Source organism: Osmerus mordax, chromosome 28 (assembly GCF_038355195.1).
Source record: "Osmerus mordax isolate fOsmMor3 chromosome 28, fOsmMor3.pri, whole genome shotgun sequence".
In the NCBI taxonomy this organism is placed as follows: domain Eukaryota; kingdom Metazoa; phylum Chordata; class Actinopteri; order Osmeriformes; family Osmeridae; genus Osmerus; species Osmerus mordax.
In genome coordinates, this window is record NC_090077.1 from 4,222,905 (window position 1) to 4,231,387 (window position 8,483).

The window sequence follows — 8,483 nt, forward strand, 5'->3', positions numbered from 1 at the left end:
TGCTTAGGGCCATAATTGGTCTTGATCCCTGGGCTGCAGGCATACTCCAGCGGTGGGTCTGGGTCGGGCCTTGTTATGTGTGAAAAGCCGCCCGTGCTGGGGGGAGTGCCCGGCCGGTAATTAACAGTGTGCAGGGGACTGTGGAGGAAATTTGAAAGTGAATTGAGATGCCGCTTCATTGGCCCTGCTCTGCACAGCCTCTCTCTCTCTTTCTCTCGCTCCACACCTCCTCTCTTTCTCATCTTTTCATGGTTGGCCGTCATTGAAGGTGATGGGTTTATAGAGATTTTCACACTCGGGAGAGCGGGGCTGGCTTCGGGAATTTGTTTTGGGCTCGCCCGCCCCCCCCTCCACCCCGTCCTCTTGTTTCCCTCTCTCCCTCGTTTTCCCCGTCCACTGTTCCCTCTCTCCTCTTTCTATCCTTCTTTAATTCACGTCGCCCCACCTCCGTAGCTCCCGATGACAGTGCTCATAAACAACCAGGTCATTTAAATGCATCAGAGATGACTCTAGACTGGAAGTGCAGTAACGGTACGAGGACAGATGATAATAGATATTATGTTTAAAGCAGGAATGGTGGGGTCCTTTGTAGCCGGTGAGCCAGTCAGCCAGCCCGAGATTCTCCAGACCAAACAGGGCTTGCGAGGGGCCCTATCACCCTGTACAGACAGGAAGTGGTCCTAAAAGCGAGCGCCTCTCTGACAGCTTGAGAGATAAATGGTGGCAGGGCTAAATGAAGGGAGGAGGCCCTCAAATGAGGCGTCCCAGGGATGAGCCCGCTGACAAGCCCCAACCCCTTTCCTGAGGTGTGTGTGTGTGTGTGTGGTTTCTGGGTAACAGGTGGGAGGTATAGCGTGTCTTCGTTAACAAGGCTGTTATTGTGTTGTCCTGTCCTGCTTCACTGACCGTCAGCTGTGGGGTCAGCGTTGCGCCCCTATCCCGGATACTAACCCCCCCCCACTCTCACACACACACACTCTCACACACACACTCTCACACACACACTCACACACACACACTCACTCACACACACACACTCACTCACATACACATTCCATAAAATGCCCATCCTGCGCTCCATAATTGAATTGGAAGGCAATCAGCGATAATTCAGATTTGCTGAACTGATCCGCCTTGGTAAAAGAATCACCTGCTCCAGCCTGCTGTGACACAAAATGGCGGTACTTTCTCCCCCCTAACACACACACACACACACACACAGACTGCTTCCCAAACAAGCCCGCGCAGTGCCCCGGGGCACTCCTGTGGTTCAGTAACATAACCCAGCGACCATGCCCTCCTCGACCGCTCTTGTGTTTACCCTCCGAGAGAGTTAAAGTCTCCCACTTAAAAGATTACCTTACGCCTCCACCACCCCCTCCCACCCCAGGCCCCTCCACAACACGGCTCCAGCCCGCATGACAGCCGCACAAAAGGAGGCCGATGAAAAACAGAGTGGGCCGCTGATTGAGATGGCCTTTGTGCTCTCTCTCTCTCTCTCTCTCTCTCTCTCTCTCTCTCTCCCTTAATCTCTCCTCCTCTCTACCTGCCGTTGACGTTTCACCGCGGCTACGAGGAGTCGACATCGCTCTGCCGCCCAGACACGAACACCACCACCGGGGGTGTGATCCTTCTGACGGGGTCACGGGGGGGAAATCTCTACCCCCAACATCAGGCCCCTCTCTTGGGCCTTTTTTCTCAACCCGCACCCCCCCCCCCCCTTCCCTGCCTGCCTGCTTGCCAGGACATGGGAGTATCTGGTGGCTGTATCTGTTATCTGACTGAGGTGGAGCACTGGGGGGGGGGCTTTTAGAGGCCCAGAGAGGTTCCATTCTCTCCCCTCGTTCTCAAGTGGGTGTTCAAGAGCCTTCTGACAGCGGCCACCTTGTTTCACAAAGCACCCCCCCTCCCGGGCGGGGCGGGGCCCTCTAAGCACGGGGGCGGGGCCCTCTAAGCACGGGGGCGGGGCCCTCTAAGCACGGGGGCGGGGACAGGGAGACGGTGGGGGCTTGACTGGCTTGTTTACCGACTGGGTGGATCGAGGCCTCTGGTCTCCAGTGCTCTCCACTGTGCCGACCCTGTAAGGGTCATTGTGCCTTAACGGCCGGGTAAGAGGTGGAGGCCGGCCTCAAAGAGGACCCAGGGGCGTGGCAGTCCCTCCTGGTTCACAGCAGGGGTGCCGAGTGTGTGCGCGCGTCCGTGTCGCTGTGCGTTGTTGCGTTTGAAAGGAGTGGGAGGGTGGGAAAGTCTGCGAAGAATGGCAGGGTGTGTGTGTGTGTGTGGGGGGGGGGTGTTTAGAACGGTTGTTTAGGTGTGTGTGCATGCGTGTCTTTGCATGCGACCGCGTACGAAAGTGTGCCCCGAGTGTCTGCCAACACGATATGCGTGCCTGCATATGTTGGCGTGCCTGCGTGTGCATGTGCGTGACAGTGCAGGACAGGAGCCCCCTCGCTCTGATCCCTCTCCTCCTGTCTCAACAAAAGCCCCAGTAAAGGTCTGGAGGATTTGGGAGCCTCCGATGCCGCCCAATACCCTCTTAATTAAGGCTCTCCCAGGGCAGGAAACGCCAGGCTTAGGGCGGTATCAGGCCCTGTGGACTGGCACGGAGATGCCCGCTCTGCCCGTAATCCACCTCCCTGGACAAACATTCAGCAGGGATTGAGCCACTTTGCACGTCTATTTGTAGGTACACAGTAGGGTTTCTTCTTTGCGCTGTTATTGATAGGGGCACGCACACACGCACACACACACACACACACGTACACACAGATGGAAACTTATAGACAGAATGTAAATGAATAGGTCTTCACTAAATAGGAAACATTCCTGTCTGCGCCCCTTGTCTAGTAGGGATTTCCCCACATGTTGTCTTAATAGAAACGCTTGCCATATTCTCACCTTCAAACACACTCCGATGACACACACACACACACACACACACACTGCTACCGTGACGCCCATATTAACATGGAGTCACGTCCCCCCCACCCCACCCCCCCGAGAATGCGGTAGACGGCTGACTACTGCGGCTTATGAAAATTCTCTGTTGTCACAAAGAGAGAATATGCATAAAGGAGCCGCCTGTGGTTTATGTGTTGTGTTTGACCCCCAATGCCAGTCACTGCAGGTGTGTGCGTGTGTGTGTGTGTGTGTATTTGAGAAGAAAAAGCGTGTGTGCCTTAATGTTTGAGTCAGAGAATCCAAACCCAGTGCCTTCTAGTAACTGTGTGTGTGTGTGCGAGCAATTTCATTATGTTTGTGTAAGCAAGCGAACGTGTGTGACCAAAAGCCAACCGTGGAAAGCCTGATCCCACAAGGACTCCAATCCTTTTGATGTTGCTTTCCTGACCTTGCGAAGTGTGTGAAACCAAATCCTGTTCAGAGCATAGCCAGAGCCGGGGAAGGAGTTGAAACATACCTTTCACATGATGGCATTTGTCAAGTAGGCTAGCTATTTCACTGTCATCCTTGGAGGTCAGACTATGGACTGTTGAAGACATTCCCTCGTTTCTGCGTCAGTTTGTCTAAAATGTGCAGCTTTCCAGTGCGAGCAGGATTGTTGTAGAACCTTCTCAAATGTGGATCGAGGTATGAAGTGGATTTTGTGTAAAGCACTTTACTTTTACATCTGTGTGAGGTTGGATGGAAACCAGGTTTGGTGTATGTACTTCACGATTTCAGTTCCTGACGTGATATAAAAAGAAAAATACTCAAAATGGCAAAAGAAATTTGAACCAATGAAATTTTAATAACAAAATAGACACATGGTGTCTCCGCAAGCATTAGTATTCAATCAATATTACATTCACACACTCAAGAAATTCCCATATAAGGTTTTAGAACAAAACAAAGCGTAATTTACTGGCAGTTTTTTCAAGTGTGTTACCAGGTGTGTTCAGTGTGCTGGGTGTCTGTGCTCTGCTGTTCTCATTCTCCAGGAGGGGGGTGTGAAATAGCTGACCCTGCGAAACCTCTGGCATGGCAGTACGGCATGTCACAAGTCTGTCCTAGTACAGGACCACCACCAGACCTAACAGGTGGCTCCATAGACACATACAGACCCTGTAAACACCCTCACACGCACTCCTAGAAATTATTAGCGATAGCTAATTTTGGAGGGAGTCCTTTTCGAAAACGACCACCCAAACAGCCCTGTGACATATGAAACAACGGCGTAAGTAGCTGGCTAGCTCGTACCGAATCGAAACACCTTAAGATCTTTTGCTTCACCTTCAGTTTTGGTCTCTCTTTTTCTCGCAGGCTTTCCAACTCTCTCTTTCTCAAGGCTCTGAGTGAAGCCGTGTCTAACAATGTAGTACCATGAATGAAGCAGATGAAACAGACTTCAGCACCCTACATCCTCTTGTCCCTCTGACCCCTCAGTCTCCGAATGACCCCCTGGTCAAGTCTTCCCCCTAACCTGTGTCCTCCCCCCTGGCTCCCTCTTCTTACCTCTGCCCCTCATCTCCACTCCACAAATATGTTCCTTGGAGTCCTTCCCAGAATCCCCCTGGCAGAAACCCATGCCTATTCCCAATCTGCTCCCTCACTGGGCCATGTGCCAGGATTGGACAGGGGGTTATGAGTTTAAGGTTGAGGTTAATGTGTGTGTGTGTGTGTGTGTGTGTGTGTGTTCTATGCAGTCAATCCCCAAAGCAACCACCCCTCTCAAACCTCAAGTTGTCTCTAAAGTCTGTAAGAGAATAAGCCAAACTGGGTTGCAGTCCACACATGGTGCTTGCTCGTGTGACTGATTGCCTTTTGAGGTGCACTGATTAAGGGATGAGAGGGAAATGACTGTGTTTGAGTGTGAGTGTGAGAGAGAGAGAGAGAGAGAGAGAGAGAGAGAGAGAGAGAGAGAGAGAGAGAGAGAGAGAGAGAGAGAGAGAGAGAGAGAGAGAGAGAGAGAGAGAGAGAGAGAGAGAGAGAGAGAGAGAGAGAGAGAGAGAGAGAGAGAGAGAGAGAGAGAGAGAGAGAGAGAGAGAGAGAGAGAGAGAGAGAAACGCACACGCACACACAGTCACTTACCAGAGACCCGCTCAGTGTTTCCTTTTAATTGGTTTATGCCATAACACCCCACAGAGCCAAACAAGCACTCTCAACACGCCTTATCTCTCCCTCGTTCTGTCCCCCCCCCCTCTCCCCAAACTCTCACTTGTGTGTGTCCGCTCAGCCCTGCTCTCATACCCCACTTTAGAAAAATGCTTACTAAGGCTCCAGCTTCAGCCGGTAATGGTATTTTGAAGTGGTTTGTTTGGGGTGGAGCTCAATAGAGAGCATGTTAGCCAGTGACTAGGTGAGCTGTTTCCAAAGCGCTTCTTTCCAGCCCAGTCATTTAGCATCAGCAGAGTTCTTTTTCGATGGCGCTCCTCTCCCCAACAGGGCACCGACAAAGTCAAACTAGGCGCTCGTCACTTTTTTTGTGACATAACACATGGCTCAGGAGCATTCTTAACAAACCTTGCATGGGTTCTCTGGGGTTTTGGGACGTTTCGGTCACATCGGCGTGGTCCGATATTGGACAGGTCCACAGTCATCCCTCCAGGAGCTGGGCTTCAGTCCTCTACCACTCTACCTTATAAGGCTCATAAACATATCCGTCGACACATTCAGTCTGAGTTATTCTACATTTATTTGGCTGGCGGTTCGATGTCAGTGGGGGGGAGAGAGAGAGAGAGAGAGAGAGAGAGAGAGAGAGAGAGAGAGAGAGAGAGAGAGGAGAACCGTTGGCACCCACTCCTGAGCAGGCAGACAGACAGAGAGACAGGCCCTCATTGGATTAATGTCATGTGGGACTGATGCCAGACAAGATGGCCGCCGCTGTGTGCTGTCAGCCCAGACTGGAGCCAGCCAGGGGGCCAGGGTGGAGCCCCTCACCTAGAGGACCCGCTGGAGCGCTGCCTGCCTGCCTGCCTCGGCCGCCGCCATGCCCTTTACAAATGAGCACACACACAGACTGGTGATTTCCATAAAGATGTCTTGGCCTGGCTTTGCTTAAGAATAGGTCGACTGAAATAGGTGGCTTAGTGGTAAATGTCAGTGTGTGATTCGGAAGGAGAGGGCTTCCGATAGCCAAAGAGAGAGAGAGAGAGGGGGGGGGGGGGGGTTCAGGGAGAGAGAGCGAGAGAGAATGGTTGAGAGAGAAAATGAGGAGAGGTAGAGGAAGGAAAGGGCCACGGTCTTATTGAATTCAAAGGAGACCAACGACTTCAAGGAAAAACCAACTGGCAGTGATTGTTATTCTATGTACAGACACAGTTCACTTTAACAACACAGTCGAGCGCACACACCCACACACACAACTCAGAAGGCACCAGAGAGGAAAGGCCCCTTGTGTTCCTCCTGAAAGGTTAGTGGATTTTATGTGTGTGGTTCAGACAAGGTCGGCTGGCCTGATGACTGAAGGGCAGCTGTGTTTTTTCCAGGCTTGCTGTCTCTAACTAAGGCCCACCAGTTGGCCCTTCACCAACTTAGAATGTTCCGGATCCCCGGGTTAAGAATAGTCGGAGAGAAGCGCAGCGGGGAGGACACTCAGGGCATGACTTTTCCCCTCTGGTCGCTGACGAGACACGAGTCGCCATTGCAGTTCCTGTCTCCTCCAGGCTCAATGCTACGACCCATGGCACAGTACAGAGGGCACACAGAGAGTTGGTAGCTAGCTGACTGACTGACTACGTTTCCAACCTCCTGTTTTTTCCCCATCCTCCTGTGTTTGTGCATGCTTAGTCGTGTGTGCTCATTGATTCCTCTCCTTGTGCTGCGGCGCGCGTTGTCAGGATGCGTTTGATGTTTGCCTCAGATAGCTGATATCTATCAGCCCGCTAAGCTGATTAGAGGGCTCTGTGGCCAGGTTCATTTGCATATACTCCTTATCACATTAGATGGATATCGGGTTCTGTCACCGAGAAAGGCCTCGACCGGGTTGGCGTCACACTTTTACCCTCTGCGCACTCACACACACACACACGTGTTGACATCAACGCGAAGAACCAGTGGAGATGAAGAGCTCCGGGCCTCTTCCGCTGTTGTCACAGCTACGCGTAAGGCCCGTACCCAAGGCTGTTGATGTCCCTGGCCTTATCAAGGTCATTAACCAGGATCTCACCCTTTCATCTTCATCCTTTCATCTCTCCGCTCTGTCTGTCGGCCCTGGAGTGGATGGGGTGGGGGCAGGGGAACAGAGCATAGATCTCTGTTATCTCCAAGGATATCTCCATGGCTGTCTGGATCCCGGCCTCTGATGTTCCTCCATCAACAGAGGTTAGATTGTGCCGACACGAAATCGTCTCCACGATATGCTCGGCTAACTGTTCGTCCCCCCGAGGTGGGTGCATTCAGACGGTTCCGCCGTTGCGTTCCGTGATGTCGGGGCTTGTGTCGTGAGGAAGGCTCCACCGTTGCGTTCCGTGATGAGGACGGTTTGTGTTGAAGCACTCTTTCAAGCAATCATCCAGTCCTTATGACAATGAGGATCTGCTTGACATTGGATCGAATTTAAAAGCAAAATCAGATCATGTCAAATCATAATTGCTTTCATGAGGACTGTGTTCGATGCACAGAGAAGGGGCAGGATGGAGTCTGCCAGATGACATTTTGATGGTTATGATAGCGTCTGACCTTATATATCACCAGACATGGTTAACTCGTTAACTGGAAGTACTCCTACAGTTGACTGACCTGTTTCCCACACAACACTGTCTATCTCCAAGAAGCAGAACAAGGAATTATGTTTACCTTTGAGTCTGGCATTTTCTCCCGCTCCTTCCAGATCCAGAAAAAAAACAAGCAGGCGTCCATCCGTTGAACCCTGATGGCTATTCATGGAATGTCTACCTTCGGGACCTCGCTCGTATGTCTCTGTTGCATAAGGAGGTCTTTGTGTGTGTTATTCATGGATTTGGTGGCTTTGTCGTGACAGCACCTCGTACAATAAATCCTATTGGATTTAAAGCAGGGGACTGAGCTGTGACAGTGACATTGAGTCAGTAGCTGGTCTCCTGCCCTCCTCTCCAATCCCAGGCTCTCATTGGTGTCTTCCTGTTTACATCCACGGTATATCTCACACTACTGCTAGACATGTCTTTATTTACTCTGAGGCTTGTTGTAGCGTGGAGGATGCCAGCCTCTCACTTTGCCTCACACTTTCTGTCAGGACAACCACCCTGCCTGTGGACGAATAGGTACATCACACTTATTTATCTGGTGTGTGGAATACTTTATTCAGCCAGCCAGCATCCATGTTTTGCTGTAGCATAGGGTTCAGTCACTGGGTGTTGCATGCCGACAATGGAAACACAGTATGAGCAACTACTGTGACTTCGAAACCACGGGGATGGGAATAATGATGTTACAAATGAGGGATTTGCCTTATCTTCAGCTGTTATCTCGGGAATGCACAGCCGGAAAGCGTTTCCAATGGATGGTGACAGGTTTAGTAAAGTGCACCTTTAAACTGTTAGGGCAAGCAGGAGATAAGAGTATTA